General features: G+C 41.2%; 1 long non-coding RNA gene across 1 annotated transcript; it reads right to left on the bottom strand.

Annotated features, from left to right (window-relative positions):
* Window positions 1–9,617: 9,617 nt before the first annotated feature.
* Window positions 9,618–24,043, bottom strand: LOC116894635. The gene is made up of 3 exons (XR_004387032.1): window positions 23,733–24,043; window positions 23,094–23,170; window positions 9,618–9,657 (listed from the first exon to the last, which is right to left on the bottom strand). It is a non-coding gene; the product is annotated as an uncharacterized LOC116894635 (long non-coding RNA).
* Between the last annotated feature and the right edge of the window lie 3,786 nt (window positions 24,044–27,829).

Raw genomic sequence — 27,829 nt, 5'->3', positions numbered from 1 at the left:
ATGTAGGTAGACCTACATTTATGTAAACATATTCCTACATACATGTAAACACATACCTGCATACATGTAAGACACACACAGACACACACACACAGGGAAAGACAGAGACAGAGAAAGAGAGGGGGTGGGGGTGGGGGAGCGGGGACTAAGACACTAATTTGAGAGCACAGCCTGTAATATAAAAGGAAATCTCATAGTAAGTTTTTCTGCTCCATGCTCATACTTTTGCTCAATTCTGCCTTTTCTTGTATCACAGATAGAAATATTCTTATTTAAACAGCAGCTATGAAAACAGTGATTAGGATGCATTCAGATGTAACCAACACTAATTTTCAAGGTAGATTTTAAATTATTGCTATGATTTTCAGCCTAACATCTATTTATTAAGTGCCTCTGACCATTGCCAAGGTTCCTTTTAATTCTGAGAAAATTCTATTATTTTCTTTTTAGATGGACCATCTTAATTTGTGATTCTGTGACCCCGATTTATATTTGAGTCTGAATTTAAACCCTGCTCAATTGGACAGAATAATAAGATTCACTCCTAGGAACACATACAAAGAAAACAATAAACCATGTTAAATAAATTAACCATATCCACTATGGAAACACTAATATTTTGAGATTTTTTAAGTCTAAATTACTGCGCATACCTCACTATCTCTTTAAATGCCTGGATTATTTCAGATCTGAGAGAAACCGGGATGAGAGAGAACACAGTTATTTAACAGAAAGGGGTTCCATTAATGTGAACAGCTTCTCAAATCCCAAATAAAATACATTTTTCAGTTAAAAATATATATTTAAAGGAGAAGCCTGTGCTATTTATCTAATGGGCTTCTTGACAATTTAAAAGGAAGCATGGTTTACCACGCCGTGATCTTAGATGCATTTATTCAAATGTGCCGTACTTAATATGCAACTTGAAAATCTCTGGGCTCACATGCAAACAGATTTATCTGGCTCTGATATGCTCGCTCTTCTGAAGCCCGGCCATACTTCTTAGTCTTGCTTCTCTGGCTCTCAGGGAGCTGATGAAAAATTTCCCAGGTCTTAGGATCACTTTCTGTAATTCAAACTCTATTCTGAGAGTCTCTTTTGTAGTTGTGTACTTTCAAGCCTGAGGTTGATGGACGTTTCATCTTTTCAAACTGTTGCCTAATGTCCCCATAATCTGTCACAATATTTACCTTAGAATAGGTGCTTACTGAGGAAAATACATTGAATTTAGTGACAGATTTTGATAGATTAGATGTGGATTCTATTATGAAAATTAACCCAAATACAGGAAGTATTGGAGTCTTGCAGAGACTTAGATGACTGCTAGAATTCTAGAAGTTGAGTATTTTAAGAGTAGTAAATTGTGTGTGTGTGTGTGCACGCGTGCATGTTTATGTGTGTAAGTCTATGTATGTGTGTGTATGTCTATGTGTATGTATGTATGTGTTTCTGTGTGTATATATGTGTGTGTATGTGTGTATATGTCTGGGTATATGTATAGTGCATGTGTGTATGTGTATGTCTGGGTATATGTGTAGTATATGTGTGTATATGTGCCTATGTATATGTGTGTATGTGTCTGTGTGTGTATGTATGTGTGTCTATGTGTATATATGTGTGTGATGTGTGTTTTCCTGTAGGTCTATGTGTGTGTCTGTGTACATGTATATGCATGTGTATGTATGTGTCTGTGTAGATGTGTGTGTGTGTACATGTGTGTGTATGTGTATGTATGTGTCTGTGTATATGTGTGTGTGTACATGTGTGTGTATGTGTATGTATGTGTCTGTGTAGATGTGTGTATGTATGTGTGTACATGTGTGTGTATGTGTATGTATGTGTCTGTGTATATGTGTGTGTGTACATGTGTGTGTATGTGTGTGTATGTGTCTGTGTAGATGTGTGTATGTATGTGTGTACATGTGTGTGTATGTATACGTATGTGTCTGTCTATGTGTGTGTGTATATGTGTGTGTGTGTATAATCTTCCATTCCTAATCCCTAGTCGATCATCTTCAAGGGTTATTTTTCCCCCAAATTTCAATCCATGGAAATCTCTCACTTCTCCAGGGACATTCTGGATAAGGGGATCTAAGTGGCCCCACGATTGTCACTGGGTCTCTCTTAAGTCATCCTCAAAGGGGCCATTGTGGCTCTGCTGCTTCAGAGGCATTAGGATGGCCAACCATTACACTTCTCTGTATTGATTTTAATGGAAGGTAATTATGTTGCCTCCTTCAACATGCCACATGACAGGGGAATTTTTTCTTAATGCTTTGAGAGTTTAAAAATGTTCCCCATCTCTCACTCCTCTGCTGATAGGAACAGGGCTGAGGTGAGACCCTTGAGGGTTTACCATGGACCTCAGGGATTCTGCCATGTTTTGCTGGCAAAGAAAAATGAAGGAAGTGTACAGTAGGGAGGGTGTAGGTGTTGGGGAATAGGAAAGTTTCCTATGACATTGGGACCCCCAAATGAACAAGTGAATGTTGAAACTACAGATTTATGCATGCGTTCTATTATGTGTTTTTTGACTGACTCATTCCACAAGTATTTTTAGGAGGTCTTGATGTTCTTGGATGGTAGCATAAATGGCTGGCTTATATGCCCTAGAGCATTGGTTCAAAGTTACCCAGCTCTGTTTTTAGGCTGCCTTTGGTTCTTTGGTTAAAAGGCTCTCTTGTCTCCCTACCTGTACTTACAGGCTCAGAGTTCAATAAGAGTAGTAAGTGGGTCTCTCTCTGTCTCTGTCTGTCTCTCTGTCTCTGTCTGTCTCTCTGTCTCTGTCTGTCTCTGTCTGTCTGTCTCTCTCTCTCTGTCTGTCTCTGTCTCTCTCTCTGTCTCTGTCTCTCTGTCTCTGTCTCTGTCTCTCTCTGTCTCTCTCTCTCTCTCTCTCCCCGTCTGTCTAAGAAGACTTTTCTTCTGGCCCATAGACCCTTGTCTCTCTTCTTACTCTCTTTTCTTGTGGGTGGCACTCATTTGCATGCAGCTTGTCCCTCCTTTGGTTGTGTCTCCTCTTGGATTTGTAATCTTCCCTGGTAACCTAACACAGATGCTTGGGGGACTCCCCACCCCAGATTTTGAGAGTCTCTCTTGTGACTCCATGGCATTCTCCTTCTGACGACCTTTGATCATTGTGTCTTTTCTTTTGGCTTTCGTTTGCAGTTGCCTTTTCCTTCTGTGCTCTGTGAAGTCACTGTTCACAGTCCTGACTACTTCTTTTCAAGTGGCCCAGCGTCTCCCCTCTCTCCTCTCAGTTTTTCTCTCTCTTCTCAAAACTCTTCTGCTTTCCGATCGGCTTATTCTCTTCCACAATTTTCCCAGCAGACTCTGCTTTCCCCCTCTTTAGTGATTTCTTTCTTCCTTTCCTCAGTTCTTACTTTCTTGCTGCTTTAAGTAGAAGAGAGACTTGCAGTGTTTAAAGCATTGTTGGGGAGGCATACACCTCCTCGTCTTGCCTCAACAGCAGCCATGAAGCAGTGTTGATTCTCAGCCTTGCATCTGCCAACCTGGAATGAGCTGCAAGGCTGAAAGGCCACCCCACCCCACCGCACCCACGCCATCCCATCCCACCACTCCCTATTGCATCCCCATTGTAGCAGTGGTAGTGCCTTTCCATCTGGGACACTCAGAGGTATCTATTCGCATCTCAAAAGCACTCAAAATGGCTAACCACTTCTGTAGCCTTTTCAACTGTTCAAAGTTCTTAGACCTTATGTTTTTCTCCTTTGCAAGTTGAATGAAGAAATATGGCACCCTCCAATGGGTGAACAAGTGAAAGTAGGGTGGGCACCAGAGTTTCCTAAGACCTCCCAGTCCTGCAGCCAACCAATGCCTGCCTAAGACCGCACGTGGAGGTCACAGGCCTGTTTTGCGTCCCATTGATAGCATTCTCAGCATTTTCCAGGGCTGGCCTCTCAGTAGACAGTGGTCCTTGCTCTAGGTTGCTTCCTTTCTCTTGTTTATTCTTCCTTTTCTGGGAATACAGTGAACAGCTCTGTGAGTGAGGATGTTCCTTTGTCTATGTATCCTTTGGTTTGAGAGGAGTCACTTGGGCTAGCTCATGCACTCAGTCTCAGCCTGGTATCCTTAGTCAGACACACTAACCGATTCTTGATTCTCTACTGGCTGAGGCTCTTGTTTTTAAAACAAAATCACAAATGCCTAGTGTTGTAGGATATTTGATCACATTGTCAACTCCAAGTTTGTAAAGTGGAAATACCTGTTGTAGTGTAGTTCAGAGCCCTAGTACACACCTTTAATTCAAAGAGCTTTCTGTAAGCAGGATTAAGGTCAATGATAGGTCAAGCGGTAGAGAAGCAACCAGTTGACAGGGAATGAACATAAGAAAATCCAGCAAAAGATTTACCAAATGAAGAGTCAGTAGAGTAATGCTGTGTGAAGGCCTGCTGCTCAGAGAGGCAGAGAAAGCACGTGGCTGACCGTCCTACTCCACCGATGTCCCAGAAGGCAGAAGCTCCTTTCCTTCTCCATACTGTCTTAAATGCCCTTCAACTCAAAGACCCTCCTTTCTCTTTCCTGGGTTTTCTTATGTTCATTCCCTGTCAACTGGTTGTGTCTCCACCTCTTGGCCTATCATTGACTTTACTTAATCCTGCTTACAGAAAGCGCTTTGGATTAAAGGTGTATGCTAGGGCTGAGCCACACCATAACAAGGTTTTTCAAGTTCCCGGTCTTGGGGGTCACAATGTGATCAAATATCCTGCCATACTAGGCGATATGGCAGAAACCACTAATGGTTTTATATTGAGCATAGACATGTTTATTGTTGAAAACTTTAAAAAAGAAATGCATTACTCATATTGCTGTTTAAATAGGCAATTCTTTTCTGTCTTTTCCTTTTCCTTTACTTTGCCCTATTTCACAAGTAACTGTCTGCAATCACATGTTGGGATATAGACATAGAAATTACCATAGCAATTTCTTCTCTAAGTAGCATAGATTTTAAATATGCAAGAACTGGAATAGAATAATACAGACTTAAGGGTTCTAGAAGGCTCAAGACCTGCTTTGAACTTGGAAGGCAGAAGATGAAATACAACAGCCTAAGGACATCAGTGACCTAGTGTTAGTTTTACAGAGGGGAACGCATATGAATGAGAAATTGAACAAAGAAAAATGTAAGATACTGGTTCTTGGCAGTGATATAAATCATGTGTATATTGATTGTCTCAAGGAAGGAGGAGGGAGGGAGGGAGGGAGAAAGGTGAGGGAAGGAAGGGGAAGAGGAAGGAGGGAGGAGGAGGAGGGGGAGGAAGAAGAAAAAAAAGAAGAGGAAGAAGAGGAAGAGGAAGAGGAAGAGGAAGAAGAAATACTGTCTAATGAAAGTGATTCTGTAGCATGAAAATGTTCCAGACAGGGCACTGACAGTGCAGAAGCAATACATGTGATCCTTTATGTTCACAAGGGAAGGTATTGGGCGTGAGAACATGCTTCAGGCCCAAATGTATTGAGCGAAGTTTCCCTCCTGCTCAAATAGTTCCCATCAGAAAACATAGCATTTGCTTGTTTTCTCATCCAACAACTATTTTCTGTGTATCCACAATGGGCCAGATGGATGGGAAATGGGCAGACCCAAGGAACATACGCCAGAGTAGGGAGACAGCAGGGTCACTTGACAGGGAATGACATCACAGGTGTGTGGTCTCCATTAGAGTAGACAGGGGTTACGGGAACTCAAGGACCTCATGGTCTTCACTTCCATTGATCATTTATTGTATGTTTTCCTGGCGTGCCTACAGAATGGACCTGCTTTATATCAGTTTATATCTAGTCCTGTCTGACTGTAAACTAGAGTAAATTTAGTTCATATCTACCTATAACTAGCCCCAGGACCACAGGTAAATCACACGTTTGGCAGGTATTCAGGACGTTTTAGAAATGTAAACAGTTGGGGTTGGGGATTTAGCTCAGTGGTAGAGCACTTGCCTAGCAAATGCAAGGCCCTGGGTTTGGTCCCCAGCTCCGAAAAAAAGAAAAAAAAAGAAATGTAAACAGTTATCCACAGTTTATTCTTCTACTGAGATGAAGTTCTCATCATGAATCTATAGAGCATTTAATTTTGTTATTTTTATCCACTTCTTTGCTCACTGTATCCAAGATCTTAAAAGCAAAAACCTCCCTTATAATTTTTTTGGGGGGTATCAAGACAGATTTTTTTTTCTTGTGTAACCCTTGCTATCCTGGAACTCACTCTGTAGACCAGGCTGGCCTTGAACTCACAGAGATCTGCCTGACTCTGCCTCCCAAGGGCAGGGATTAATGTCATACACCACCACCATCAAGCCCTTCCAATATTTTTAGGGTGCTCTCAGTAAATTTATTTAAATGGCTAATAAAAATGTTTAATAGAACTCAGTTTAAGGCCATCCACTGGTCTCTGCTCATGAGATGAGTTGTAAAGAGGCTAACCTCATCTAAAGGTTAATTCTAACCTCATCTAAAGGGCTCACTTCAAAACATTTTCTAAGTTAAGGGTAGAAAATAAGATTATTGTTAGTTGTTTAAAATTTACTATAAAGAATATATGCTTATGAGAAGGTACATTGTGCCTCATGTGATCATCTGATTAGGTTAAGGGCCCTCACACGGCCACTGTGCAGCCTCTGAATCTGAATGGTTAAGTAGTGTGTCCTCTCAGAGCATGAGCAGTAGGAAGAGCTAAAGCTATGGGACTGAGAGAAAGACTATGAGAAAAGACACTAGGAGATGCCTTGAGATCGATGGAGAGGGGGGAGGATGGTTCTACTGTTGTGAACTTGGGTAGATTATAGATCATCTACAATAACCACAGGTAAGTCAGTGCCTCGTGGCCTAAAGAGATACAACAATTCCAAGGAGTAAAGAAGCAGAGGACGCCAGTAGAGGAAGAACTGAGAAGCCCTAGGGTGCTTCTTACTGGTTCTTTCCTCTGATACTAGGGCCTCCCAAACCAGTCGGGTGCTCTTGTCCCCAAGCACGGTGATCTTATGCCTTTGAACTTGGGACCCCTTTTATGTGGTCCTTGAAGTCTTATGGAACGTCTGTCCCTGTGGGTTTACATGTTGCCCACCATTGTCTCTCATTCATCTCTGATCTCAGAAATTCCTCATTTTTTGTCCTCATTGGTAGCCCACCCTTTGATCTCAAATGGAGGTCTTTTTCATTAGGCCTTAGCCTGCAATCTTTTCTTCGGGTTTTCATATGTTACTGAACTAGTTCCATGGCATGTTGTGACCCTCAGGAACTAGGGCAGAGGTTCTAAAGTGTTCCCACATGCATGTGGTTGCCAATTTACAATGACGGACTGTGTTTTCACACCACTGAGGCAAAAATCCCAGGTGGAAGCACCATAAGGGAAAATGATTTTTGGACAGGGTTAGCAGGGCAGCCAGAGCAGTGTTGGTGGCAATGGGAACATGTGGTAGAGATCCTTCTATGAAGGCTAGAATAGGAACCAGAAAGCCAGAGCAGAACCCAAGGTGGCTGAAAGCCTTTGAAGGCCCCACGAGTGGCCTATGTGTGCAATCCAGGACTCATGTCCCAAAGGCTCCATTACCTTCCATGACAGTGCTACAGTCTGGAGACCAAGCATGAGCCTCTGGGGAGGATGCCGGAGTTAAGCCGTAACAGTTCAACAATATTTTTTTCAGCTTTATGATGGTACAGAAATGATGTGAATTCAGCAGAAATGGTACTTTGAATTATACAGTTTGCTCTTTTCCTGGGTTAACTTATGCTGTATGATATCCTCTCTCGCCATGTGGGGACTAGCAGGATGCAGTCTGGTGTTCCACACTTTGCAGGGTTTCTAGCAGCCAATCTCTTCTGAATACAGAGGGATGGTTGTACTTGATGAGGCATTAGAGTGGAGGTTGTGCAAATGACTCTCAGCGGAGGAGAAGCTGACATCGTCCATCTTAATGTTTGCATTTTCCTTCATAAAGGCACAAGATGGATAGCTTCTGAGGAAAAACTGAAGGATACGCCAGCATCTCCCTTGTTAGAGACCTCTTCGAATTTGTTCTTTTCCCTTAAATACATAGATTGGCTCACTTTTTCTCTTCTTTCCTTCCTTTCCATCATTTTCCTTCCTTCCTTCCTTCCTTCCTTCCTTCCTTCCTTCCTTTCTTCCTTCCTTCCTTCCTTTCCATATTTTTCTTCCTTTTTCTCTATCTTTTCCTTCCTTCCTTCCTTCTTCCCTCCTTCCCTGCCTACCTTCCTTCTTTTCCATCTTTTCCTTCCTTTCTTTCCATTTTTCTCCCTTCCTTCTCTTCTTGCTTCCTCTCTTCTCTCTCTTCCTTCCTTCCTTCCTCCCTCCATCCTTTCCCTTCCTTGCTTCCTTCCTTCCTTCCTTCCTCTCTTCCTTCTTTCCTTCCTTCCTTGCCAATCAGGTTTCACTCTGCCCCTCTGTCCCTGGCTTGATACACACAGTTTTGCTCTCTTGAACACACGGTTGGGAGAAGCCATTCCTGTACTCCAGCTATGTGGAGGGCATCTCATTTCAATCTGAGGTAGATTTCAATCTACAAATAACAGAGCTGAGGGGAAGAAACATCAGCTTCATCTAAACCACTAAGTGGCCAGAGTGTAATGATCTGTCTTGTCTCTGCAAGCCAAAGCCTGGCAGGTTGTGTCCTCAGTTGACCTTGATTTGATATTTTATACCTCTTCCCCCTGCATTTGTTCATATTATCATCACATTTATGTTATCAATATCATCAGAGAAGTTGGCCTGGATAAATCATATTGGTAATACCACCAAAAACTGTTACTGAAAAGATGCTTCAACTTTGAGTGACATTATGGTTTGTGATTGTTAAGAGATATATTTTAAGATACACCAGTGGAAAGTACTTAATCAAAATACATGCGTTATAAACAAAGTTTGTGTCAGTGTATTAAATGTCTGTTATTACATATAAAATATAGAGAACTTACTAGTAGTTACTGTTATGCATTCTATATTTTATAGCCCAGTATATTTAAAAATGTATAACATGTTATTTATGTGCTACACAAAAATATCATCTAATTACTCTCTCATACATCACATTTATTTTTATTTAACCAACTGATTAGGGTTTGTTGCTAAGAATAAGAGGGGAAGGAAAAGTGGAAATATAAATGTTTTTCTTTTTAGTGTGTGTTTAGCTGGTTTGGTACATTGGTCTGCAATTTATTATGTGGCAAGAAGTCATCACTGTATAAGGGAAACCTCCAGAACTATATGCACGCTTCAGAGTGTGAGCAAGTTGAGTGCCACTTAGGGGAAGGATTACCAAGATGCACACCATTAAATTTGTGACCTATAGGAAAAGAATACGTCATAAAGTCATGACCAATGGGCTGTATAAGGGTGTCATTGAGCTCATCAAGGAGATGACCCAAAGAGGGGAGGGGCTTAGAATGGAGAGAAACAGGCTCAGGAGGACACATACAAAATTCGTTTTGTTTATTTATCCAACCTGTCTGATCTTCGATACCAGGTCGTGTGCATGCCCCACATTTTGAGAGGAGGAGATGCAGCTGGGTGGGCCATCTCACTAAAGTAGAATAAAGGCTGGAAAACCACAGGGGAGCCCATTTTGCTCAAGAGTCCCGAGTCAGAAACAGCACTTCTAGTCTTTGTGGGGGCTCTCTGTAGCAGCAGGCTTTCTGGGGAAGACATGAACAAGGTTAGAGGCAAGGAGAAAGAGTGAAAATTGAGATCATTTAATTGCAAGAATAAATGCTTGTACTAAGTGACAACCTCAGGGCTATTTTTCCTGGTGGAGTCTGGTTAGTCTAGGACTAAGCTCTCAGGCTCTCTTGCCTTTATACTTCCTGTGTGTCCTCAGCTCTTCGTTTACAGAAATACCCATGACCTCAGCGCATTTATCTCCTGGTTTATTTTCTTGTCTCAGGTCCAGTTCATACCAGACATGACTACACCATACTTTCCCTTGGAGATTTTCCTGCCATCACAAATGCTACAGGGCAGGCTGAGCGTGCTGCCTACAAGCCAGCTTAGCCCTGTCTCTAGCCTAACTGTGCTCTGACTTCTCTCCGCTCTGATGACACGCCTTGCTCATATAGCCAGGCATTTGTCTTACACCCCCTCTTCCTATCCTATCTATGGTTAATCTCCATTTCCCTGTTGTCAAACTTTAGCTTCTTCTAAGTCTCTGCTCCATTCCCCATCCTACATTGTCTGTCACACAAATGCCAGAACATTTTCCACACACTTCAAAAATCACGTTGGAAAGGTTTTGGAGAACTTTTGTTGCCAGCGTAATAAAGACTGAGCAAGGCCACACAGCTATAGTTAGAGCCCAGGAGTTTTGTTACTGTAAGTCCAGTGCTTTCTTTCTGACTGAAGTATCTGATGAATTCCCACCCAGGAATTCATTGTTTTTCCTATTTTATTCCTGTATACCTTAGCTCTCCATACTGTTTTAATCTGTAAACTCTCTCTGTTTCTTTTGGAAGAAAGAGAGATTATAAAACTTACATAAGTGGAAACAAAATATTAATAAAAAATGCTGCATAGCTACATGGAATAAACAGAGCTTGGTTGTTTCTAGAGAGGAATCGTACCAAAAGAATATGATTTCACATGCCACTGGGTACCCAGGCCAAGGAGGTTTCTGACTTGCCATTCTCCCCACCCAGAGGCTCATTTGTGCCCTGCTGTGTTAGTGGACTTTGTACTGAGCCCTGGCTCAGTCATGCTGTGATTCAAGACTATCCAGGTAGTTTACTATTCAGTATTGTTCAAGAGGAAAATACTATCTCTCTGAGGAATGCTCACCAAACCCCACTGTAACAACAGCTAACTGGAGACGGGAAGAATCCAACGAGATTTATTTATAAAGACATAACTTGGCCTTAAGCAGCCTCTCACAGGGGCTCTTCGCTTGTCTTTGTGACCTATGGCATCAGCAGATTGGCCAACCAAAGCAGAGGGCTTTGGGATGGAAGCGGTCCATACCCATAAGTTCATAGACACTTGGGAAAGCATGCTTCGACTCCAAGACTTTAGAAGAATACCACTTGGCTGGGCTTCCCAGAGCAAACTGTGCATTCCAACTGGACACCATCAGCAATCGGTGGACTTCTTATGTCAAGAACTTATAACAAATGAGGTATTGGTTCAATATACGAAGCCCTTATTTGGCAATTTTCATCTTCATTGCTCTCCCTAAATGTTAACTAATTAATTTGCTTGACAGTGGACCATTTAACAGTTGTACACAATTTATGTCCATAAACTCTTAGACCCTCTTGATTACTTTGATATTTAATTTCTGGGTCCCCTCCCCCAGTCTTCTTCCATGGCCAAATTAGCACAGTTCTTTGGTGATACAGTGCAGTGCCACCCCATCTGGGAGTTTTCACAGCGATAGATGCTGAGCAAGGAAGTAAGATTATGCTATGGCAAGGAGGGAACGAGAGAAGCAGCCTGACGTGTGTGGATATCAGAAATGAAATGTGCCCAGAGACACATCTAGAGTTCACACAGTCACTGCCTCTGACTGTGACACCAACACTGAGTGTTTAAATATCCTACCTTAGCATACGCCTAGTACATGCAGACAGTCAACCAACACTTACTTGTTGGTTGGAGTGCCTAGTGTGCTGAAGAACAGCCAGGCCTGTCCCTTCTACTCTAGTAGAAGCTAGCCGCTCTCTTCCTTCTCTTGAGTCCCCTCTCTGGCATGAGTACTCATCACCGTGTTACTCTAGTCAATAAGAGTATGTATGTATGTATGCATGTATGTATGTATGTATGTATGTATGTATGTTTGTATGTACGTATGTATGTACAGATCATATGCAGAAGTAGGGTTACAGTTGAGACTAAAATAAATTTCTTTTTCCCCTCATGTAGACCCAGTACCAAGAACTCTGAGAGTTACTTTAAACACTTCCTTTAAGCACCCACACTATTTGTCCTGCAGCATTCCTTGGGGAAACTATTCTACATGCTTGTTTTGTTGGCGTATTTGTTATGACAACCTTTCATTCACACTTCAAGTTCTGCCCCCAAGAGTTACTGACAAGTCACAGTCTTACCAACTGAACCATTAGCCCTTAGATTCATTCCTAGGTTATGGACCTGGTTAATAGTGTGATGAGAATTATACATCAACTCACCCCAACACACACACACACACAGACACACACTCAAACATACACACACTCACATACACTGAAACACACATTCACATACACACACATACACACCCACAGTCACATACACACACACACACACTCACACATACATATACATACAAAAACATACACACACATATACTCACAACACACACTCACTCACACACATATACACATTCACACACATATGTATACACACTCACACACACACTCTCCCTCACACACACACACACACACACACACACCCATACACACTCACACACACACACCCCTCACACACACACACCCCCCTACTCACACACACACACACACCTACATACTCACACACACACACACACACACATCCACATACACACACACACACACATACACACACACTCACACATAGACACATACACACACACACGTACACATGTACACTTTAGTAGAGTTATAGTGTACTTCTATATTTACATATGAAGATGTATAACCACGTGTATATGAGCAATATGCATGGGATCTTCAGGAGTTCCTAACCTTGGACCCTAGTTGAAGTGTTACTCAACATTTCGCCATCCTATACATTTTATTGTATTTCTGTCTCAGCTAGAGCTTTTGTTTATTGGACATGTCATTTATTACCACTGGTTTTTGTAGGTGAATGTCTCCTCTTACTTTGATGACTTTGATGGCTTCTTGATATTGCCAAGGTAGAACCTTACATGTATAGCAACTTTAGCCATGCCTCTTCTGCTTTCTGAAGCATTTTCTTCTTCTGGTGGAATCAGCGTGCTGTCTTCAGTGAATGGTCTATAAGGACAGCATGCTGCGTGTTCTCGATATGCCCGAGGCCTGGGACTCTGTCATCTTCCCGTGTAATTGGTATTATACACGACTCCCTCTAACATGGACTCTCTTATAGCTGCCTATAAGGAATTTCATCTGCCAGTTTCCTACTCCCATATGCGGTCTTGTAAAATTTTCACAGTTTCCTCTGTGTAAATGACACAATATTTCATTATTAAAAAGAGCTTAGTGTCATGCACAAACCCGAGGATGTTATTATAAACAGTCTCTTGTGTCTTAGTGTCCATGTGAGAGTTGGAACAATTTAAAAAGTTTTGCCCATCTCTTCTCTTTCTCTTCTAAAATAAGATAATAAACTGAATTCAGTGTTTGCGTTCCAAGCAATGTGTTGGACAAGGTTAACTTCTCTGGTTAGATGGATTTTTGGATGACTTTGGTTTTGTTCTTTTGGTTTTTTATTTTACACAAAGAATATTTATTTCTTTGGCAACAAACATATACCATTCATAGTTTTTAATGGAATCTAATTAAAATCTCACAGGGTATTTATCTATGTATTTAAAAGATCTACAGTGACTTCTTTTATGTGTATGAGTGTTTTGCTTGTAATTACGTCTGTACACCACTTGTGTTCCATGGTGACCATGGAAGCCAGAAGAAGGCTGAGGACCCTCTGGAGCACAAGCTGCTGAAGGCTATAATCCGCCATGTTGGTGCTGGAGACTGAACCTGGGTTCTCTACAAGAACATATAATAGTCTTAGTTACTAAGCCATCTCCAGCCCCAGTTAACAGGTATTTAAATAAAGATGCCCATGAATTCTGCTTTTACCCTTTGCTTCAATAGAAATATTAGGTAGCAGCCAATATATTATGAAACATATAAAAAGTAGTAGGGAGTATATCCCCCTTTCTGAAATTCCTCTGCCTTCCTTACCACCTATTATCTTTCTGACAAACACACAAAGCGTCACATTCTTGATTCTTGCTCACAGATCTCTGTTCTATGAACAGTTACAAGTTCTCTGTTAAACTGGTCCGTTCAAAGAAGTTTTAATAGATCCAAAAGCTTCCCTTCTGAGTCTCTTCTAAACCTTGGGTGGAGCTGACTTATTTCTAGTGATTCCTCTATTTCTGGAAAGGCGTCTGTGATGGAACACATTCTCGACTCTGTTCAGAACATCTTGTTTATTTCTGGAGATTTGATTTTGTACCTGTGACTGATCTGCTGCAGAAATTAATTTAAGAACCTCGCGAAGCTTCTCCTGTGTAAATGGCCTCCATTGCTCTCTGTTCTTCGTTATTGCACTAACCTGGTACACGGCGGCCAGCACCCCCCGACCCCCACTGTCTTCCTGCCTCCCATACTTCTGCTGAAGATTTTGTTACTGAGCTTAGGTCTTTTATCTTGTAAATGTTTTCATTTTCATCTGTTCTGCTCTCCTCAGCTTTTTCCTCTTATTATTTCTCCACCTAGACACATTTATAAAGATATTTTCTTTTTAAACCTCACTGACAGATGAGATGGAGTTTTCTCGTATTGACTGAAGATGTTCCTTGTCTTTTTCTTAATGGCTTGAAATTTTTCTTGGATGTCAAGCGTATGTTTTATTGAAGATTTTGCATGTTCTTAGAGCTTTTATATCAGTTTTTTTTTTGTTTTACTAATGTCATTTCCCCCGTTGCTTCCTTTTCTAAAGTAAAACCCCATCTCATTCTTAATATTTTTATTTTTTTAGATTCAGCCTGGATCACTATTTACAGGACAATTCTTTATAGCCACATCCGGGCTTAGCTCAGGCCTACCATCAGGAAGTCAGGAGAGCCCTAAGTCCTAAACTGTCTCCTCGTAAAAAGTAGTTAATCAAAACCATCCCACAAAACAGTCTAATAGAATTTTAACACTCTAGATTAGGTCCTGTTTTATTATCTAGGTGGAGATGGGCACATCGTTTTTTCTTTTTTCTTTTTCCTTTTTGCACAATAGGCTTACTTACTTTAAGTGATTGTTTTGTGTTCATGCATGTGTGGACACCATGTGCATGCCTGGTGCCTGCAGAGGACAGAGGAGGGTGTGAAAACTGCAACAGGAGGTTTTGATGGTTGTGAGCCACCATGCAATGTAGGTGTTGTGAATGGAACCCTGGGCCCTCTTGCAAGAGTAGCCAGCGCTCTTAACCATGAACCATCCATCCGGCTCCTGGCACATAGATATAGAAGATCTATAAAAGACCAGATAGCCAGATTTTATGTTTTGCAGACTTTTACGTTTCTGATGCAACTCAGTTCTGTCGAAGCGCGGAAACAGTCTGACCACACACGAGCCATGTTTATCCATGTAAAGCATGGTGTATGGTTAATACACACTAAAGTTTGAGCGTCCTATAATCTTCCTGACTCATGTGCTGTGACTTGAGTGTGGATTGTCTCCCACAGGTGTATGAGTTTAAACTCCCAGTTCCCAGCCGGCTGTGCTGTTTTGGAGAATTGTGGAGCCTTTGGGAGTGCAGCCTTGCTGGAAGAAGTAGACTCTGGAGACAGGGGCTTTGACAGTATGCTGCTGTGGCCTCCCTCACTTCCTGTCTGCTCTTTGCTTCCTGATTGTGAATGTCATGTGACTAGCCTTCTCGTACTCCTGATGCCTTGCCTCGCTTTCCTCATTTGCTCAAATTATTGGCCAAAATTCTCCTTTCTGTAGATTTTTTTTTTGTCAAATATTTGGTCATACCAATGAAAGAAGTAACTAAGACATTATGAAATATTATACTTTTCAACCATTCAAAAGTGTAAAGCTATTCTTAGCTTATGAATCACACAAAACCAGGCAGGGGACCAGCTATAGTTTGTCAACCCCTGACCTAGATAATTTAAGCATGATATTTCCACCCCCAAAGGAATCCATTCTATTTCCTCTCTCCACAAGTTTTTGCTTACAAAACTCTATAATGCAAAGCCACATCTCTCCTGCATGCCTGCGACGTGTCCCTCCTATACAGAATTTTGTCTGGCAGCAAGAGACTAGCTGGTTCCATTCATGCTAATTATATCATAGCCCCTCATTTGTTGCCAAGTGTTCCCATATGGCCATTTGGTCTGGTGAGTCTTCAATGTTTATTGGAAGCACTTTTGCATAATGAAGTGGATTTTTCTTCTTCACCATTCCTCGAATCCATTAGTTCTTAGATTAAGACATGGCCACCGTATTATTCTTGCTGCTCTCATATAGGACCTCGATCTCTCTCCTGATTTCTTCCTCGGACTCTTCAATAAGATATTGTGTTCCTTCCTGTTCCCTCCCCTTTTCTTAATGTTACATTTTGTGAAATGCAAAAGCTCTCTGTGACAGCTTGCTGCTGTTTTACCTCAGATGGCAGCCTACTTTTCCTACAGACTCTCTGTTTATCCTCAAACATATCCTGGCTCCTGGTGAACCTACAGAACTCTTCCTTCTATCATCTTGTCCATATAGTCAGATGCTGGAAATCCTCTTATCTTGAAAATCCCCCAATGGAAATCCTTTTTAGGGCTTAGACTAATGTCACTTCCCTTATCGCTTGAGTTCCAAGCCTAATTTAAAGCTAGTCTCTATTAATGATTTATCTTCTGTGGAATTAGTTATCTGTCAGATGAAGGTCATCATAGGTGTTATGATAGTCAATTTGGCACATAGAATATTTTCACTATGATGGAATGCTTTATCTAATCCAAGGAACCCAGTTTTTCTTTATGTGGTATCACAACTCACCTTGCAGAAATTTAGATGGGGCAAGATGGTTCCGGGAACATCTTAGGTGTTAGATTCCAGATGGAGACTACTTCCTGTTGCACTGTTTAGGTATTTTTTCTTTGTTGAGATAAAAATAACCTTGAAGTAAATTAGAAGAGTTATGGGTTTTCCAGAGCTGGTCTTCCAGCCTCTGTTGCTAACAATTCTAGTCAGTAGTAGACTATGTATTTGAAGCAATGGTAAGTCGAAGTGGTCTGATAAATCACCTTGCAGAAATTTATATATAGCTCAGTTTATTAATTTCATCTTATAGAAGCACGGGGTCCTGAGTTCCAGCCCTGGCACCCACACAAAAAGCTGGACATGGTAATACATGTTTACCCAGTGCTAGGGTGGGGAGAGATAGGGGGCTCCCTGGAACTCCACAGAAGGTGGCACATAAAAGATACCATTTGAGACAATATGATACTTTTAGGGAAAGCCAAGTCTTCTGTGGTTTGAATGTCACTTTCTCCAAAATTCTTAAAACACATAACCGGCGTTATAGCAATCCTAAAAGGTAAGCATTTAGAAAATGATTTGGTCATGAAGGCCTTCCCCTCCTGGAGGAGGTTGGTGACACTGTAAAAGGAGTTTATCAGCCTCTGGCTTTCTTGTCTTCTGCTGTGGGATGACACAGCAGGAAAGCCCTTGAGAGGTGTTAGCACCTTGGAATTCCACACTTCTAGACCCAGGAAACCATGGATCTCTGTTAGCCAGTTTGTAACAGAGTGGAGTTTACAGTGTGGAGGCTCAAGTTTTAATTCTTTGTGTGTGTGCATTCATGTGTGTGTATGGACAGATGTATGTGCAGAAGGCCAGAGGACAATTGAGGTGTCATCACCTAGCTGTCATCGACCTTCTTTTTAAAGGCAGGTTTCATTGGGATGGGGTTTACTTCTAGTTATAGGGAGCCCCCTAGCTTTGCACACTCCAGCACTAGATAAGCATGGACTATCATGGCAAGGTTTTTGTGAGGGTGCCTTGAACTCAGATCCTTGTGCTTGGACAGCATGCAATTAATAAACTGAGCTATCGTTCCAGCCATTTAAGTCTTTAAATGATAATGACAACTATTATATCTGCCAGGACCTCAAAGAACTTAGAAAATCCCTACCTTGATTATGAATATGAAGATTCAGAGGCACAGAAAACACAAAGTTTTAAAAAAAATTAATTTATTTTTTATTGGCTATTTTTATTTATATTTCAATTGTTATCCCCTTTCCCGGCTTCCCCTCTGCAAACTCCCATCCTATCTCCCTCCTTCTCTGAGGGTGCTCCCCCACCCTCCCACCCCTTCCTCACTGCCTTGGCATTCCCTTACACTGGAGCATCAAGTCTTCACAGGACCAAGGGTCTCTCCTCCCATTGATGCCCAAAAAGACCATCATCTGCTACATATGCAGCTGGAGCCATGGGTCCCTCCATGTATACTCTTTGGTTGGTGGTTTAGTCCCTGGGAGCTCTGGGGGGGGGGTCTGGTTGACTGATATTGTTGTTCTTCCTATGGGGTTTTAAACCCCTTCAGCTCCTTCAGTTCTTTTTCTAACTCCTCCATTGGGGTTCCTGTGTTCAGATAACCTTTTTAAAATGAGGAAAAAAGTGCCAGGTTCCCAAGTCAATGACCGATCAGTATATCTAGTAGCATTGCCTTGAGCAATCCATCACTGATTCATGAACATGATTGCTAATGGCTGTTTTATGAAGTCTACCATGGGTAGTTTCAGGTCTAGAATCCAGGATGGGTTGACTTCTGACTCTCAAGGTAATGGTAGGTAAGAACTGTGACTGTGCCTGACGACCTTTTTCCTTTGGGTCCTCATGAGCATGCTCAAACAATTATTTTCGTTGTCATTCATTCTTAAATTCACACTTGTTTTCTCTGTCTGTGTCCTTGCCTCTGTCTCCCTCCTTTTCTAAAATAAGCTGATTCTGCAGGAGAAATAACACTTGAATTGAGATTCTATTAAGATTCTGTGTTGATAGCTCTTCTGGCAGAGTGAAGTCACTGAACTGAGATATATGGCTTAGGATTTGTGTTTTAATATTGAATAGTAAGTGTGGAATATGTAGAATATCTCTGTGCTTCCTGAGCTGGCTTATTTTAAGGCAAGATTTATTTAGCTATTATTTTTAATGTGTAAGTGTGACTGCATGAGTTTGTGTGCACCACATTTGTCTGGTACTCATGGAGATCGGAAGATGCTATCAGATCTCCTGGAACTGGAATTAACAGGCAGTTTTGAGCTACCATATGGGTACAAGAACCAGACTCAGATCCTCTGAAAAAGTAATCAGTGTTCTAGTCAATCCCTCTTTTAAGTCCCTAACTAGAGGCCCATCTCTGTCACATGTCACGGCGAGTTGTTGTATCCCAGTGATACTTTCCAAAGGCTTCCGTGTCGCCTGGCTTGTGAAGTTTGCTATTGATACTCACTGTGTTCAGGGACCTTCCTTGCTTTTGGACTCTTGATAGGTGTTTTGACTCTCAGGGTTTAGATTTTGGCCACTCATTTTCTGGCATCTGCTGATATCAAGCAGTAAGAAGCTATGGAGATGGGGTATACACACAATTTCTTGTTCTATGCAAGATTAGAAATGTTCTGACATTGAGATTTTAATTTCAATGGGAATACGTCATGCATTGGGATATAATTTACCATGGTAACTGTCAAAGTGATAAGATCAAGTGGAAAGATGCGTCTTCAGAGTGGGAAAGCCTGACATTTTTTTGCTGTTCCTAGGTGACTTATCAGGAAAACAAGCTCTTGGCGAGACAAATGTAACCGATGGGCAAAGATAGCAAGGAAGCCACTTAATATGATTGTCTTTACTCCTCCGAAGACAAATACTGCATGGTCCCATTTATAGGAAGTGCCTGGAGCATTCAAATCCATAAATCAAAACATAGGATGATGGCAGCAGAGGGGCTGGCAGGAGAAGGAGTAGAGATGAATGGTCATTGGCAACGGGGTTTCAATTTTGGAAGATGAAATCTTCAGGAGGCAGAGGTGGCAATGACTGTGCACACATGTGCTTCTCCATTTGCGTCATTGAAACGTGCCCTTAAAGCTGTTAGGATAGTTAAATTTATGTTGTATATGTTTTGTATACTTTTTGCATATGTTTTTATAATGCTATAAACCATTAAAATGGTTAAAAATGGTCACTAAATATGCAACCACATTAAAAACATATGCACTGGGGTTGGGGATTTAGCTCAGTGGTAGAGCACTTGCCTAGTAAGCACAAGGCCCTGTTGGGTCCCCAGCTCCAAAAAAAAAAAAAAAAAAAAAAAAAAAAGAAGAAGAAGGAAAAAAAAATATGCACTAAATGTCTTTTGTTGGCTTATGTGTAGATATTTTCCATTCTCAGAGAAACCTATAGAAACCACACTTTTGCTCTATGTACTTAGTAATGTCTGTATACAGAAGATATGTATTATGGGAGTTGAAGTTCTGAGGCAAGAAAACATTTACCATGGATGTGGGGTGGACTTTTTCCATTTTTCCATATAGCATATAGAGGTAGGTCATACGTGTATATGTGTGTGTGTGTGTGTGTGTGTGTGTGTGTGTGTGTGTGTGTGTGTGTGTATGTGTAGTTGAAAAAAATGAGAATGCCTAGGACACCCGGTGGCAATTTTACCTTTCTAGTCAGCTTCACTTACAATGTTCTACAACTTGAATATTTCTTAATAGCAAGACTCACGTAAAATCCAATTCTATCGATTTAGTGAGAGCCAATTTACTGAATTTAAAAAAGAAAATTACACAGAACAGAAATCACGACTTAATGTCCACCCCCAGAATCCAGGCCATCCAAGAGCATAGTTTTCACAGGACAGATCATGTATGTGTTTGTTGTCTGACAGACCTGGGGAAATCTCACCACAGAAGCCAGGTTAGACACTCCTCATGTTGGGGTCCTGAGGAAATGTATGTTGTGTCTTCTCCTTTCCCCCTAAGTTCTAAACCAAAAGATAAAGTACCACAGGGGGTGAGAAACATTGTTCTTATCTTTATGATGATGCATTAGAATGTGGTTTGGTGACGACAGCATGGAGTTTTACATTTCAGAATTGGATGTTTGACCCACCAATGATAGGTGCAACACAGGCTCTTGCCACACAGATAGAACATTTCTTCTTTTAAAATTTAATTTTTTCTTATTCTCTTTACATCCCATTCTTTGCCCTCCTCTCAGTTACCCCCTCCCACAGTCCTTCCCCCATCCCCACTTCCCTTCTCTGAGCAGTGCCCTGGGTATCCTCCTACCCTGCCACTTCAAGTCACAGCGAGGCTAGGTACTTCCTCTCCCACAGAGGCCAGACGAGGCACCCCAGCTACAAGAACTTATCCCACGTACAGGCAACAGCTTTATCATAGTTCATGGAAACTAGAAGCAGAGTCTGAGCTGGCAGGCCTGGTGTTTGCTCCCAAGTCACCCAATTCGATCAAATGGTCTCTTTGGAAGCCAGTGGTCTCTTCCTATACCTCACTGGGCAGCCCTTGAGCGGCTGTGTTCTAAGACTAGCGTAGTGTTTGTCACTGTGGTCCAGATGCTGTAGAAGAGTCTGGGTTCAGACAAAACAAACAAACAAACAAACAAACTAATAAATAGCCAAAGGACAGAACAACTGAGGGGACGTTCCATAGTGACCTCTCTGGACTGTGGGTGGTTGCAACCTGCAGGCAATGCCAATAGGCAAGAGAGACAGCGACGGCAACTTAGAGAAATAAAACAACAGTAATGATAGAACCCAATATTAATAATAATTTACTGTATGCCAGAGAATTTGGTGAACACTTCACAGGCATATCTCATTCTCTAAAATTGTATTGGGAGACTGAAAAGCCGTCTCCCAAACCACATCTGCCGCTATTCATATTCTGTTCTCTCTGTTCCTTTTATTTGTGGGAGAAGAATTATAGATCATGTTCTGTATGTACTCTTACGTATTTCAGTCCACAACTCCTTGTGAGAAACAAGAACACTTGCTGCATAATCATGTCATTTTGATCCTTCTGGACAAAATTAACAGTTTCCAATATCAACTAAGACTGGGCAACATTCAAATGTTCTAATGTTTCCCTAAGAAACATCTTTCATAGCTCATTTTCTTTTCTTAGAGAATTATTTATTTTCTGCATGTGAGTACACTATATCTGGTGTATCTTCAGACACACCAGAAGAAGGCATCAGATCCCATTACAGATGGTTGTGAGCCACCATGTGGTTGCTGGGAATTGAACTCAGGACCTCTGGAAGAGCAGTCAGTGCTCTTAACCACTAAGCCATCTTTCCAGCCCATAGCTCATTTTCTGATACCAGGATCAAATTAAGTATTATATTAATATCCTTAAATATCTTTTAACATAGGATATATTCTTTTATAAAAGTTGTATTTTTTAAATACTCTTTTAAGATGCAGAGTTGGGATTAATTAAGAGATTTTTTTCTTTTCTTTTTCTTTCTCTTTTTTTTAGCATGGGTTTAAGCAAATGATTGGAAGAATAATACTTTGGAGAAAGAAGGTACATTTTCAAGAGCTTGTGAGAGTCTTCGAACATTTCAGGATCACCTCTGGGAATCAGGGTAGTACTTAAGATCATACATGTTTAGGTCTAAGAATACCTTATTGCTAGTTTAGCCTTCTTTAAAGCAAAGCTGTGCGTCGTTAGGACACACACATACTGTATGCTGTGTGTGCTCTATGCATGTCATGAGTGTGGATATACAAGTACCTTTATGTATCCAGAAGAAGATTCCCATATTTACCCTCACCTTCCTTTCTGAGACAGTCTCACTGAGCCAGAAGCTAGTCTGGCTGGCCAGTGAGCTCTAGGGTCTCCTTGTTTCTCCACCTCCCACAATGCTGATAAGTCACAAGCATGTGCAGCCATGCCTGGTATTTTATGTGGGTGCTGGGAATTTGAACTCAGGTCCTCACGTTTGCACAGCAACTACTCTTAGAGGTCTCCTGAGTGGCCTCTGTGCTTCATATGGCCTGCGTTTGCTTTGCCTGCCCACTTTGAGCTGTAAGCTCCTCGGAGACAGTGCTCCTGTTTCCTACAACATCTTACGTCACACAGTGGTGAGGTCATAAGTTTTGCTCAGGCCAGCATCGCAACAGAGGTCCAGATCTCGATGGTTCAGAGGGTGGAGGTCTGGTCAGCATTTCACTGTTTCCACATCAGAAAAGCCAGCAGGGTTCTTTTGTGCTCTGTATTTTGGTCACACGTTCCTATTCCACACCTCCAAGCGTTTTCTGCTAAAGGAGCTGACTGAGCAAAGCCATGAAGATATTTTTCATTTCCTTTGATGGAGCATAATGCTTTTGAATATAAACACAATAACACAGTCATTACATATGCACTTACATTATTGTAGCGACTGTGTGCTCAGCAACACTCCCCAGCCAGGCAGGAAGCCCAATAGTTCTCTTTTCCATTTCGATCTAAATTATGTTCATAATAAAAGAGTTTTCAATCAAGGTAAATACAATTTCATCCTGGCATAACATCTATATTCCTGCTCTCGTTAAAAAAATTTCCTTTCTTTTATTCTGGGTCACTCACCCTGATACACATGAGATTTTCCTCTGGTGGGGATAACGGCTTTGCTCCTCAATGAACTATAACAATGGCTCTAAACGCATGCCCTGTAACATACCTCTGTGATTTACAAAAGCAGGAATAAATCAAAGCTGGGAAGAGATGCCACGTTAAGCCAGAAGCTAAATGTTACATCATGTCGTGAAAGGCTGGGGGAAAGAGAGAGGCCAGTTTTTCCTGGCAGCACAATATCTTTGTGCTCCTTACCTTCGCCACGGCCCCATTAAAACAATCATTCTGAATCAGTGGGGCATTGTCTCCTCCTTCCTTCCTGCCATGGCAGGTGGTGTCAGAGACTACAGACATTGCTCACGCCTTTCAGGGTTCTTAATACTCAGGCAAAAAAAAAAAAGAAGAAGAAGCTTAATTTATTAAAATAAATAAATAAATAAAGTGTCAGCTTACCCTCAGGCTCCGTGCGGGCACCAGGGGGAACAGAAAGATAAATGCCTGTAGGTGAACTGGCACCGGCTGCAATTCTCCACTCTGCTGTTGTGCTGTATGCGTAGCATTAATCATGAGGATGGGGAGGCATTTCAAAACCTTGAGCCATCTAGAGACAGAGATGCACCATTTTGAAAGCACAGCAACAGAGCTCTAGTTTGCGAGCCTGTGTGCTGGAGGAATCTGGAGCAAATGCTGCAAATGTGTTGCAAATGTGAACTAAATATTGACGCTCGAGGGGATGGGGGTGGCCGGTGGGAGAAACAAGAGGAGACACTGTGTTGCTATTGGTGTGCCTTCCCAGACCCTCAGTGACCTTCTTGAGATCACAGGGGAGCCCTGTCTGCCTTCACCGTCACTGAAAGGCTTATCTACCAGGCCCCTGGGAGGATTCCCTGCCAAGAGTGGACAGTGGTTAAATAGCCCTTCATTTTTATTTTGCCATGGATCGAGGACACCAGTCTCTCAGACCAGAGAGCCCAGAGTTCCTGTGTGCTCTGCGCCTAAAAACTGACTCTTTTGGAGTTTTGTCCCCTTGCCGTTCAGAGAACCATCCAGCCTCGTGGAAATGGTTTAGCTCCTGTGCTGGCTGGTCTTCCTGATTAAGACCCTTGTCACTTTAACCCAGTGTGCCGCCTGCTGGGAACAGCCTCTACATTGGGGGAAGTATCTGTCTCCTCTGGAAAGCCTAATGCTTACTCTGCAGACCTCAGCTCTTTGGCCTTTGTGCTTGGATTGCAGTTCCAGCAGCTTGTGCACCGTCACTGGGCCTGCCTCTCAGCCTTATGGGTGGAAGTCTGGGAGGTTTGTGCTAGTCTCTCCTATTTGCTTTTAGTGCTGTGAGTTTCTGCCACACCCTGACCTTCACTCCTAAGTTTGAAGGACAGACATGGGACAAAAGTTTAAGGGCTCTGCAGTGTAATGATGGCTAAAGACACCCATCACTAGAAAAGGATGCGGGAGTATGGGGTTTCTTGGAGTATGCTCTAAGGAGTCCTACATGAGGGAGATGATTGTGTATGAGTGTATATGAGTGTGTATGAGTATGTATGGTGGTGGTGCTCAATCTTCCTAATGCTGTGACCCTTTAATACATGTTGTGGTGAACCCCAACCAGAAAATGATTTCGTTGCTACTTCATAACTGTAGTTTTTGCTATGGTTAAGAATCGTGGAGCTGGAGAGATGGCTCAGTGACTAAGAGCACTGACGGCTCTGCCAGAGGTCCTGAGTTCAAATCCCAGCAACCACATGGTGGCTCACAACCATCTGTAATGGGATCTGATGCCCTCTTCCAGTATGCACGAAGAGATGGACAGTGTATATGTAACTTAAATAGATAAATCTTTAGAGAAAATAATCGAAATGCAAATATCTGATATCTAGGGTGTCTGATATGCACTCTCAAGGGGTTGTGATCCACAATTGAGAACCATGGATGTAGGTGCTCAGGGAAGAACATTTTCACTATAGTCTCTTGGCAAAGTTTTCAAGGGATCCATCTTTGAGGACAAACCACACTTCTTTTTCACACATAGAATGATGAATTGGACACAAGTATTTAGGCATTTATCTTTAAGTTGTAGGGTAGGAGCAGAATTTCAGCAAGGGTGAACTTAGAAATAACATTTATCCCTATTCTAGTTTGAGGAATCATCCCATGTCTGAGAGAGTAGAAGTCATCTACTAATTATTGTCTTTCATTTTTTGGTGTTTTTTAGAAAACACAATTTATTTTAAATCAACAAATGACAATATTATGCATATGGTTATGGGTTATAGTATGATGTTTTGATCAATGTATACATTCTTGAAATGTCAGTCAAGCTAATTATGAGAGCTAGCACCCTGCCAACTTATCTAATTTTTTTGTGATGAGAATTTTCAAAATCTCTCTTAATTTTCAAATTCTCTCAGAATTTCTCTTAAGTTTGAGATATATAATAGATATTATAACTGAAATCACTATGCAGTACCATAAATAACTAACATATAGTTTTAGATAGCTAACTAATAGATAGATAGATAGATAGATAGATAGATAGATAGATGGTCATGCTATCTAACTACAACTTGGTGCCCTTTTGATTAAAATTGTTATTCTTTCTCACAGCAGTAGCCTTGGTTAAACACATTTCTACTTCTGTAGTTGGAGTGTTTTATATTCTCTGTGTAAGGGCAATCCTGTAATATCTATTTTCCTGAGCTTAGCTTGTTTCACTTAGCATGATGTCTTTCTAGTACTATCCACATTGTCTCAAATTAAAAAAAAAAGTCTTTCTTTTAATTGTGTACCATGGAAGGTGTGCATGTGTGTATAGTACTGAGATCACACATGTGTCACATAAATAGAGTTAGCATGCTGCCACGATTCTTTATTATGGGTGCTGGGGCCCTGAGTTGAGGTATTCATTCTTCTACAATGAGCATGTTATTTAGTTTTATTCCTACCCCCCAATTTCTTCTCTTCAAAGGCATGCTATTCCATTGTGTGTGTGCATGTCTATCTGTCATCTGTCTCACTTTTCTGTAATCTGAACATATGTTGGCATACATTTAAATTGCTTTCATATTTTGGTGTCATAGTTAGCCTTAACTGTCATCTGTCTAGGCACAGCCCAGAGTCATCTGAGAGGAAAGCCTCTAATTCAACAATGGAGTTGCCTAGATAAGATTAATCTATGAGTGAATGTGTCTGTTGGGAACTGCCTTGATTAGTAACTGATGCTGGAGGAGCCAGCCCACTGTGGGCGGCACAGTTCTTAGGCAGGTGGTGATACTAGGGAGATGAACACAGGGTGCGGACAATACTTTCAAGTGCTAATTTAAATTAATTTGAATTTTTACCCAGGGATGGTGTTTCTGAACCAAACTGTAATTCTATTTTTAGTTTCTTGAGGAAGAATAGTACTGTTTTCTACAGTGGCTGTGCCAATGAACATTCTGATCAGAAATGGATAGGCTTTCCCTTTCTCTACATTCCCATCAACCATTCCTCTGATATTTTGTAATAGTTATCTCACAGGTGTGAGGTGATATTGCATTATTATCTAACATCTGCTTTTCTGAAGATTACAGGGGTTTATCACTTTTCAGGTATGTATGAGTCAACCATATGTTTTCTTGTGAGAAATGCTTGCCCTAATTCTTTGCCTAGGTTGTTTTCTTTCCATTCTGTTGTTTCAGTTCCTTCTGAACTTTGATGTCGGTCCTTTATTGGATGTAGGGTTTTCAGATAGTTTCTCCCGATCCCTGGATTACAGCTCAGCTCTTATTTTGGATGTGATATGATCCCCTTTGTCTGCTTTTTGTTGTCTGTGATAATTGAGTCCTGTCTGAAAAAATTCCTCAGGCCAGTGTCCTAGACTCAGCGTACAACGTCCCCAATACTTTTTCTGGACATCTTTCAGTTTCAGGTCTTGCATGTAAGTCATTTTTATCAACTTTGAGGGTTATTTTTGTACCTAAGGTGAGATGGGATTGTGGAGACTGCACACACGCAAACATGGAATCTTCTATAGTAGATTTCCATATATATTACATATAACATATATGTAATTATATATATTAGTTTTGGAATGCACACACATATACATATACACACATACATATGTACATATATATACACATATACATATACACACATATATATTTAATTTTATGGAACATCCCTGCTGCTTTTTTAATTCTGGTCTGGTAAAATGAATTTGGCAGTGTTCAGCCATCTTTATTATTTTGAGAAGAATTTGAGAAGGATGAGAAGGATTCGTGTAATAGTTTTTAAGATGTTGGGTAGAATTTGGCAGTTAGTCCCTCAGGTCATTAATTTGCTTTAGTAGGAGATTATTTTTATTATTAATGATTCATTGTCAGATTTCCCACCCCCTTCTGATTTGGTAGCTTCTATTTTTCTAGAAATCCATCAATTTCTTTATATGCTCTAAGTTGTTTATGTAGTTGTCCAAAATCATTCCTCATGATTCTTGGTATAGGACACCATGTTGCAATGACTGTTTCCCAGTTCTAATTGTTTAAAGATTTGTTCAGTTTTATCTTATG

This window comes from Rattus rattus, chromosome 2 (genome assembly GCF_011064425.1).
Source record: "Rattus rattus isolate New Zealand chromosome 2, Rrattus_CSIRO_v1, whole genome shotgun sequence".
Classification (NCBI taxonomy): Eukaryota; Metazoa; Chordata; class Mammalia; order Rodentia; family Muridae; genus Rattus; species Rattus rattus.
Note: the sequence above shows the minus strand (reverse complement) of the source record. Positions and strands in the feature narration are given on the sequence as shown.